Below are 12,022 nucleotides of genomic sequence, written 5' to 3'. Positions count from 1 at the left end.
AATGATCATGTGATAGACTGGATGTTACATGTGACACTGAAGGCTGGAGTAATGGTGCTGAAAATTCAGCTTTGCATCACAGGAATAATTTATAATAAGTGAATTCAAATAGAAAACTATTATTTTAAGTTGTAATAATATTTCACAATATTACAGTTTTTTCTGTATTTTTGATCAAAGGCTTGATGAGCAAAAGAAACTTCTTTCAAAAACATTAAAAAAAGTAATGTTTCCAAACTTTTGGTCTGTACTGTATATATATATATATATATATAAACATATACATATATATATATATATATATATATATATATATATATATATATATATATATATATATATATATATATATATATATATATTGCAAATAATACTTTGATGAATATTGATGTAGCAGATGATGTATTCTTGTGACTGCATGTCGAAGACTGACACGGAACAGAAGAAATTGTTGAATAAAGTCTTAATTTTTGTTTAACGTTGCAGATGCATGGTTAGAAAGCTGTCGGTTTTCATCCAGATGAACGTAGGTCTTATTGGTTTAGAACAACATGAGGGTGACGATGACTGAATTTACATTTTTGGGTGAACTATACCTTAAAGAACCTTGAGAGATCAATCTTCTAGAAAAAGCTATTAATTCCATGGAGGATGTCGCTATCATGTCCTGGCCATCCATGTCATTCAGTTGTTCAGTACTGATTATAGTTGCAACAAAAATATGTATAGCCAGTATCTGCAGCACTTTTCAAAGCATAAACATTACACCTCAACAAAAGGAAGCAAACAAAATAACAAACTCAATATCCATAGACAAGCCGAACCAATAGGTGTCAGTATAAAGTACAACACTGCCGGTATTATGGGGAAGAATAAGAGCTAAGTGTAAAAATGTTTGCACCTTAAACTCAGTTATTCTGCAATCACTTTAAGCTTGATTTAGGATTCACATATAAGCTTTTACTGATATTTGCTGTGACTACTTCTGAAAATAGATTTGCAGCCATAATTCAAGGCAGCACAAACTGAACTGGACGTGAATAACCCTGGGATCTCTAGTTGAATTGAAACAGTTGTTAGTTATGCTCGGCTGCCATGCAGAGCAATCACACAGAGTTATTATACTGTACGATTTCTATGCATCAGAACAAGAACACAGAATACACATAAATGCACATCATACAGTTTATTTATTCAGGCGCTCTGTGAACTCTCAATCCAGTGTCATGTTATACGACATTTGATGCAGTATTTTTCCCAGTAAAATGTTGTTCTTAGAATTGAACAATAACCACACAACAGCATTTTTAGATCTACTATTAATGTACACTACTACTAAAAAGTTTGATTTGGGGTGAGTAGGTTATTTTCTTTTATTCTGCAAAAATATAAATCTGTAACATAACAAAATATTTATATTCCAAAGAAATGCTGTTCTTTTAAAATTCTATTAATCAAGTAATCCTAAAAAATGTACCATGGTTCCACAAAAAATATTAAAGCACAGCACAGCTGTTTTCAATACTGAAAATAAGAAATATTTCTTGAGCGACAAAACAACATATAAAAGTAATGTTTCTGAAGGATCATGTGAGACTGAAGACTGGACTAATGGTTGCTAAAAATTTAGCTCCGGCATCACAGGAAAAATAAATTCAAGTAAAAAAATGTAAATTGTAATATTTCACAAATAAGTGTTCTTAACTAATATATATATATATATATATATGGACCTAAATATCCATGCAATATTTAACAGAAATAACGACCCATGACACCAAAAAGTTTGGGATTGCAGTAACATGTATACTTAGGCTATCTCTGCCGCTGGAACTCAGTTGCACAACCACTTATTTGCGCTGCTCTCTGCTGAGATTGACAGATAACAGCTTGTTGTTCTCTTACAGCACCAGCATGGTTTATAAATCTTTGGAGAAGCTTCATTTGATCTCTTTTTTTCATTTTGCCCAGACATATCAAAAGCCAGGTGATTATAGGATCTGGAAGCCCTTTTCCACTGGGCACTTAAACAGGGCTAAAGAACTTTTCTATTACCCTTCCTGCCAGGAATCAAGGCCATCAGAGTTCTCGCATAAGTGTTAGCAAACAATATTCACCCTGAACCCAGTCTCCTCTCCTAACAAGCCTGTGTCATCCTGAGAAAGGACACATGTATTTTGAGAGTGCTAAACTTCAAATAGGAACAAATGTAATGAGCCTGAAACATTTTGTCCCTTTTCTGCTAACTCTGATTTTGAGGTGCTTACAACTCCATAAAGCTGAAGTATCACATCAGTTCTGACTGATTCGTTAGAATGTTTTGAACATTTGACTTCTTGATGTTGTTCTTTCTTTCTTTTTCTTTACTATGTCAAACTAGAGAATGACCTATGCACTTCTCAAGCTGTGGAAAGCACCTGAAAGATACTAACACAGCCAAGATTGGTTTAAAATGAGCAGGAAGCAGCTTGTCACTCCTTGGTATCAAGTCACAACCACACAAACACTACCGCCGTAAAGACATTTCAAACTGTAGTTTGATTGACTTGAACAGATTTCTTTAAAATAATAGCCCACTATCTTAAGAAGTAGTTATAAAACATTAATTTAATCTACATTACTATTAATCGATCTGTTAAAACCAGCTCTGGTAAGATGAACTAGATACATTTTTAGACTATTAGAGGAAATAAATGCTTCTTACCTTTTTTCTTTCCTCTAAACTTTTCAAATAAAAGTACAGAGCTTCATTCGTGAACACACAACCCAAGCCGCACCAGCGTATCAGCTGAACAAGTTGATCGAACCTGTCTTTCCAACACATCACCTTCTCAATTCAGACTTTTAAAAAGTCAATTGCAAGAGATCCTCAATCTTGTGACAGATGGGAAGCACAAAATTCTCCTTCGCCATTCGCTGACCCCAAAACACTGTCCCTGTCCGACACGTATGGACGCAAACAGCTGTATCAATACAACCCTCACTCTCTCAACCGAACACTACAATGCTTGCTGAGGTTTTTTGTGTCATAAACTCTTCTGTTAAAACCCTCAAGGTTACTCTGAAATCATTTGTATTGGCTATGATGCACAGGCTGCTCTGGGAATTCAGTAGAATTCCCACACAAAATGAAATTGCAAGTGAAGCAATCAAACAAACCTATAAACCTGTGTGACAACTTTCTGATCCAACAAGAAATCAAATCATGCGAAAGAGCAATTTCTGCTGTTCACAGGATGTCACTAAAAAAAACATATTTTGTTATCCTTTTACCTTTTGGTTTCCTTTAACACTAGCTCTACCAAAGCATGTTCTTTTAAACCAGTTACAAAAAACTTATTTTAGATTCAATTTATTTTTACTACAATACTGTTCATTTTTTATGATGTCACACAGTTATAAAAGTTCTTGGAAATAAAGTCCAACAAAATCAAGGTACCAGACTGATAAGAAATAGTGAAATAATGTAAAATAATCACTGGATTTGGCACAGTTTATAAGGTTAGTGATATCAAATCATTGAAGGCTATTTTGAGTTTCTGTTTTTTTAGGTATAGCAGGAAAACTAGATTTCCATTTTATAAATGAAATAGACTATGTACTTTATTCAGTCATAAACCTCTTATTCAGAGTCTCTCTGTTTTTCTGTTTGTTTTCTATACAGATCTTTCATAGACACTGCCATGCCATTAGTTAAATGGATAGTTCTTGGCTAGAATAAGCTGCAGTATGGACTGTCAAAGGTCTAGACCAAACCTGACCCACAAACACAGACCACACACACAGGTGGAAATTGATGTTCAAGAGGCCAGACCTTGTCAATGCATGTCCATGTGGCTTAAAACAATGATGTTGCTATAACAGGCCAGTGTAAAACACTTCTTGGGAGTGCAGTCCAAACAAAAACAACAGTTTTAAGGATTGAAAGTCACCAAACTTCTTTTAAAAAATAGGTCAAGAACTTAATTCACTGACCCAACGTAGTACGTAAACCTCAGATTATTTTTCAAACTGAGAGCTCACATACTTTCCTTTCTTGAGTGCCACAGAAACACCATTCGGTGGCTCAATTTATTACCCTGCTGTATTCTCTGGAGCTCCATTACGATTCTAAGATGCTTTGACACTCTTTCTCCTCACCACTGAGGCAAAATAAGAACCTATATCAAAAGCCCTGTCCAGTCACAAATAAGTACAGTCAGTTACTGGCTGAGACATGGATACAAAAGAACCTGACACTGTCATCAAACACCGCTGATGAAAAGATTATGATCCTAAATAAAAAAATAAAATAAAAAAGTTGTTGTGCCATGCTACTGAATGAATCTTTAGTTTAGTGATTTTATTAAGATCTGAAACCAATGGAGATCAATTTAAGGTGTTCACTGAGACAAATTATGACTTTAAGGATTTGTCAATGACATACAGTATAGGAGTGTCCATGATAATGTAAAGGAAACAATCTTTTAAAATCTATAGCTCAAAACAGAAAGTGTCAAGTCATGTTAAAAACCTTTAAAACGGAATTAATTCAATAACAAAAGCAATATTTTCATACACATGTACATTATTATTCTTAAAAGTAATAATTCAAATAAAAAGTTAGTTTCTTTTTTGTTTTGTTTTTTACAAAAGTTATTTTTTTTTTCTAAGAGATTATAATAAAATATACCAAACTACTTATTAATGATTTATTTTCAAGAATTGCGTTATTTACAGTCGTATCACCCTAATATACAAGATACAGTGTGTGTGTGTGTATATATATATATATATATATATATATATATATATATATATATATATGTGTGTGTGTATGTGTGTGTGTGTGTGTGTGTGTGTGAATGAAATTCATTTAAATTTTGAAATTTGAAACATGCTCATGAAGTCACTGTAGTATGAGGTGCATTTTAACATATTTTAAATTAAATTAATACATGTGGACAAACAAAGAGCATCATGTCATTAACCCAGTTGCTTTTTCTAACATTTCATTCAAACAAATCCAAAACAAAACCCACACGACCAAGAGTGGATCACATCCATTTCAAGATGACTAATAAATCTTAAAGCAGTTGCAGTGCAGTACTGAAGTGTACCATATAATATGCGATAAAGAAAGGCTCAGTAACCTAGACGCATACTCACACCTGCAGAAGTGCTGACACATAAAAACACCTGCCACTTAGAAAAAGTAACACATCATCCTTGAACATCTCTGGCCGAAACGTGCCAAAAAAAAAAAAAAAAAAAAAAAAAAAAAAACAGTCACGGCCAGCATAGCAACAACATCCCGTTCAGTAAGCCAAAAGTAGAGCTCACTATTGAGCGCAAGACATTCATAACTAACTCCAGATGCTGTTATTGATTAGTTGTAACTCATTTCATGGCCAGGAACAGCAAGAACTGACATGCTTTCAACATGAAAACACCACGTCACTGGCTCTATTCCAGCATGCATTAAAAACAGCAGAATACAGTCAAAGGGTGAGCACATACTTTTACTAAATGAAAACACATGCACACATACACACACACCAACTCGCACCAGAACAAAATGACTGCAGTCTCTCTCTTACCAGATCATCCAGGATGGAGACAGGGAAATCAAACATGCACATCTTCACAGGCTGAGCCAGGGCTTTATGCAGGCTAAACAGAGATTTGGGCTCCATCTTACCCGATGGAGAGAGTGCAGGCTGCTGTCCAGGCGCCTGCTTCATATTAGGGGAATGCTGCTCCCCCTTGTCTGCTCTCTCATTGATACACAACTCCCTCCCTCCCTCTCACTCTCTCTCTCTCTCTCTCTCTCTCCCTTTCAAGAGTGAGTGCACAGGGGCTCTCTCTTTCACACAGAAAAACTACTTGCCTCTCTCTGTGTATTTCTCTTCAATAGTTACACGCAGCACAAACAGGAACTTACTGTAGCTGTCACTAACACTCAGCTGTCATCTACTTCCCTTGCATCAGGAGACGGTAAGAAATCTGAACAACTCGACCTCTTCCCAGCGCTTCCTTTTGCATATTGTCTCGATCTCTAACAATCTCCTACCCATGTAAACACCAACACCCATACATGCGACGTAGGTATGCAGGTAGATCTGGCTTTCAAATGCAGGATCTCTGCAGAACAGTGTCCCTCCCTCCCTCTTAAGGCACTGCATTCAGTCCACAGCTGTCGCTCACTCCTCATGAAGATATAGATGAGTGTGGCCGGTTGTTTTCTGCGTTCTGCTGTGCTTTTCCCCTGACGTGCCCCTTAGAGACCCTGTGCTTGTGTATCTGAGAGCGCTTCGCCAGTGGAAAAGTGCTTTCTGGCTCATGTGCTCTGTGCATTTTGTTCGAGCAACAAATAAAGTGCCCAGAGTGTTTTCTCGCTCGCGTGACCAGTCTGCCCAGTGACCTGTGCAGCTGGGAGTCTGGGTCTGGATCCTACAAAACACACACACACATATATAATTGGCCGACATTCACTCAGATCCATTAAAAAGTTGAAAAAAATTGCAATGCCCTATCATTAAATCTAGGTCACAAAGCTTTTCGAACACAAACAGTTGTCCTATTCTAAAACAGCCTTAACCATAACAGTATATGAGATATTTGTCTTGTACTCTGCGTGAGTTAAAGGATGCAGATAAATGCACACATCCGCCATGCAACAGGATAAAAAAGCATAACCCTGGATAGCACACGGTTCGATATTGGAGGGTTGCATGTGACGATTATCTAATGGCAAGCATAGTTGAGGACCACGGGGAGGTGGCACTCTATTATGAAAGCACAGACTGTGGGAACTGTTTTGAAATGCAGAGGATATCCTACGCAGCCATAGAGAGATGTGGTTGCCATGGAGACAGCAAACGCTCAACCTTTGAAAAGAGATGCCTAGAGGAACAGCAATAAAGTCCACAGAGACAACTGTATTTGCACAAGAGCACCATATCTCACCACGAAGACGTGTATCTATATCACTTCAGTTGCATTCTGTGGTCTGTCTGGTGACATTTAGAATTCACTTAGAATATGCACTGACATGTCTTGACTGCATTCGTGTCATTCCATTCACGTCCAGGCATGTGTAAGCTTTCTTGTGAACACATGGATTGTTGAAACACTACCTCTCACGTATGATGGCTTTAACGGTTCAAACTTTAAACACAGACCAAGGAGATGTAAAATGTATTATAACACTCAATTTTAACGATAGTTGAACAATATTAGAATTCTATACTATTTTATCTTAATATAGAACAAAACACTGAAACTAAAATCAATTGCTGCAAGTGAATTTAGGCATTACAACATTATAATTTACAGTATGAAAAAGATATTCATTTTGAGATTTGATAAAGATTATATGGTTAATACAAAGTATTTGGATTATTAGCATCAAAATTAACTTGTGATAGATGAGAGTAAAGGTAATCTAAATGTAAAAAAAGAGCATGCATAATTAAATATGTTTAAATGTTTAGGGTCAGTACGATTTTTAAAGTAATTCATACTTTTATTCAGCAAGGATGCAATAAATAGTATTTGTTTGAACTTTATAGTCATCAAAGAATCAAAAACCTTATTTAAACTGTAATAGTATTATTATTGTATTGTGTTTTCATCATATGGATGGTGGCTTCTTTTAAATTAATTAAATATTCGACTCAAACTTTTGAATACTGTACAATATGTAGTCAATAGGGATATATTAAAAAATCTCTAATATAAGACAATAATCACTATGGAGCCAATATATAGTGCATCTCAAATTTGTATCATGCAATGTAATGCTTGCATTGCAAATCATTTAAAATTTACATTTTATTGTAGAAGAGACTTTGAAGCATTTAGCTTCAGTTAAAGTGAACCTAATATTGTATTTTTGTATAATGCATTATTTAATTTTCTCACAAAAATTATTGATACCTCAAAACATTTGCTGAACCCCTGGCAGAACAGTTGCGTTCCCCCATTTATGAGCCCTGCTTTTATAAACACTCTCTAACTAAGAACTAGATAGGTAGTAGAAAGGCAGGGAAGGAAGCGCAGCTTCTGTCTGAACACACACAGAGATCCAATTCCACACAAAGACAGGACAGGGTGGTGTTGGAGCGGAACTGTTGGAGCCATTCACTTTAATGTCCCACTCTGCCTCAGGAGACTGGCAATGGAATCATAAAGAAACGTTACACGAAGATGGGAAACTTGTCTCTCAAAATAACATTTTCCTAGGGCTGTACCTCAACAATGATTAAAATATGTATCCTTCCTAGACATTCAAAATGTTATTAGTCATAAGTCATGTAAGATGAATCTGTTATGTGGCATTATAAAACCGGATTCCAAAAAAGTTGGGACACTGTAAAAATTGTGAATAAAAACAGAATGAAATGATTTGGAAGTTTCAAATTTCAATATTTCATTCAGAATACAACATAGATGGCATATCAAATGTTTAAACTGAGAAAATGTATAATTTTAAGGGAAAAATAAGTTGATTTTAAATTTCATGGCATCAACACATCTCAAAAAAAGTTGGGACAAGGCCATGTTTACCACTGTGTGGCATCCCCTCTTCTTTTTATAACAGTCTGCAAACGTCTGGGGACTGAGGAGACAAGATGCTCAAGTTTAGGAATAGGAATGGTTTACAATTCTTGTCTAATACAGGCTTCTAGTTGCTCAACTGTCTTATGTCTTCTTTGTCGCATCTTCCTCTTTATGATGTGCCAAATGTTTTCTATGGGTGAAAGATCTGGACTGCAGACTGGCCATTTCAGTACCCGGATCCTTCTTCTACGCAGCCATGATGTTGTTATTGATGCAGTATGTAGTCTGGCATTGTCATGTTGGAAAATGCAAGGTCTTCCCTGAAAGAGACGATGTGTGGATGGGAGCATATGTTGTTCTAGGACTTGGATAAACCTTTCAGCATTGATGGTGTCTTTCCAGATGTGTAAGCTGCCCATGCCACACGCACTCATGCAACCCCATACCATCAGAGATGCAGGCTTCTGAACTGAGCGCTGATAACAACTTAGGTTGTTCTTGTCCTCTTTAGTCTGGATGACATGGTGTCCCAGTTTTCCAAAAAGAACTTCAAATTTTGATTCGTCTGACCACAGAACAGTTTTCCACTTTGCCACAGTCCATTTTAAATGAGCCTTGGCCTGGAGAAAAGGCCTGCGCTTCTGGATCATGTTTAGATATGGCTTCTTTTTTGACCTATAGAGTTTTAGCCGGCAACGGTGGATTGTGTTCAACAACAATGTTTTCTGGAAGTATTCCTGAGCCCATTTTTTGATTTCCATTACAGAAACATTCCTGTATGTGATGCAGTGCCATCTAAGGGCCCGAAGATCACGGGCATCAAGTATGGTTTTCCAGCCTTGACCCTTACGCACAGAGATTGTTCCAGATTCTCTGAATCTTTGGATGATATTATGCACTGCAGATGATGATAACTTCAAACTCTTTGCAATTTTTCTCTGAGAAACTCCTTTTTTGATATTGCTCCACTTTTTTTTGCCTCTGAGAGGCTCTTTTTATACCCAATCATGTTGCCAATTGACCTAATAAGTTGCAAATTAGTCCTCCTGTCCTCCAGCTGTTCCTTATATGTACATTGAACTTTTCCGGCACCTTATTGCTACCTGTACCAACTTTTTTGGAATATGTGTAGCTCTCATAAAAATGCAAAATGAGCCAATATTTGGCATGACATTTCAAAATGTCTCACTTTCAACATTTACACAATATTTAATATATGCCAGTGGCAATAGCAGTAACTATTAGACCTCTAACTGGAAGAACAATGAGACATGTGGTGACAGTTACACATGCTATTGCCAAAGAGGATGCCACAAAAATTCTGGATCCTCTTTGTTGTGCAATGACTCGTTGATTATAACATGCTGTAAAAAAAATGTCTACGCGTTCTTAAAAGCTTTTCCCTTTTCCTGTTTATAACATGAGTTAAAACATCTCTAAGTTCCCCGTTTCCTGACACAGAACATTTTCCTTTTGCCAGTTTCCATATCAGTACAGAACACACATACAAACACACAAAAAAAACACACACACACATACACACACACACACACACACACACACACACACACACAAACAAGATATGAAACACAGTGACTGAGAAAAATAAATAAATAAATAAATAATAAACAGTGATCAAATGTGACTTATTCTTCTATATCATAATAATTTGTTGGTAAAATGCATGAAAATATTAAAAAGCAAAAAATGATAACTAAGCCATAAATTACTTGCTCTAAAGTCATCCTAGGTGTACAATATATGACTTTCTTCTTTCAGATGAATTCAGTTGGTGTTATTAAAAAAAAAAAAGTATTTGATCTCTCAAGCCATTTGATGCAACTTAATGGGTGGTGGTGTGTGTGTGTGTGGGGGGGGGGGGGGGGGGGGATCAAAGGCCTTCTGTAGTGAATCGATGCGTTTTTGTAATAAAATATCCATATTCAAAACGTAATAATCACTTTAATCTAGCTTGCGCTCACTGTTGTAAAACGGGAGCAGTTCTGGGGGAATGATGTATGAGGTCAGCATTAAACTTAAGGGGGTTAAACAATATACGTTACATATTTAGGCATTACCTTTTTCAGTTTTTTAAGGATTAAAATGAAATTCTCAAATATTTTTTAAATGACACAAAACTCGAGCAACTTTAACAGGTAACTGAAACTAATCTATAACCAAGAGTTTTAAGCAACTGCTTTTAAGATGAATGGGAATGCTAGCAGATAGAGACCTCCTTGGCCCAACAATGTCCTTGTTTTGTTCTATAAATATTATCCCTAGTAACAAAAACATATAATTAAGTCTGCTATGTAGGTATTTTCTTCTTTCTGGAGTTTTTCTTGGCAGTTGGCACACAACGAAAAGGTGCATTACCGCCACCAACTGGTATGGAGTGTGGATCTGAATGACTACTACTTATTTTATTCCAAATAAAATAAAATAAAACCGAATTAACAAAACAAACCAAAATCAACAAAACAAAAATAAGGACTCAAATCTTCTCAATCATTTTGATTATTCTAAGATAATGAAAAAAACGATTCCATAGCATTTTTCTTTTGAGTTTTTTCTAAGAATTTCTACTAAATCAAAATTTATTCTTTCCATTCTAAGGTTTCAGATCATTTCCCACCTTTTCCCCTCATATTTCTTACAGTGCACCATGACGTGTTCTATTGTCTCTTGTTGCCCACAGTATTCACATCTTCCGGTGTTATGTTTACCTATTTTAAACAAAGTGCTGTTTAACCCTGTGTGCCCAAATCTAAGTCTAGATATAATTGTCTCTTCTCTCCTTTTCTTTCTTGCACATCTCATTATCGCCACTCTCTTCTGAATTTTGTAAAACCACCATCCTTTCCTCTTTTCCTCCCACTGCTTTTGCCACCTTTTCTTCAACTTCTGTTTAATAATGCTCTTTATTTCCATCTTAACTGTCACATCGATGTATTCTCTTTTTAAGACCTCCTTTGCAGCTTTATCTGTCATTTCATCTCTTATGATTTCTATATGTGCTGGCAGTGGCACCCACAAAAAATATAACTTCAATGCCCATCATTTGAATTCTATATAATGTTTGTTGTATTTCTAACAAAATATCTTCTCTGCTGTCTCAGTGACTGCTCTGTAGACTGATTAATGATGAAGTTGAATCTGGCCAAATAATAACTCTCTATGGTCTTATTTCCTTTATCCACTGTACTGCTAACAGAATAGCTAGCATTTTTCCTGTGTTTACTGATACATTATCGCTAATCCTCTTCATTATTGTAATATTAAACTCTGGAACAATAGATGTTACTCCTATCCTATCCACTAAACTCTTTGATGCATCTGTGTAAATCTGGATATAACTGTAGTAACTATTATATTCCTGTATAGTATGTGAATTCAAAATAAACCCCCTATCTTTGTTCTTCTTTCGTAATAATGTAAGATCTACTTTCCCTTCAGGTAGTACCCAAGGTGGCACTGC

The sequence above is a fragment of the Carassius carassius genome, chromosome 21 (assembly GCF_963082965.1).
Source record: "Carassius carassius chromosome 21, fCarCar2.1, whole genome shotgun sequence".
NCBI classification, from domain to species: domain Eukaryota; kingdom Metazoa; phylum Chordata; class Actinopteri; order Cypriniformes; family Cyprinidae; genus Carassius; species Carassius carassius.
This window is presented reverse-complemented; position numbering follows the sequence as displayed.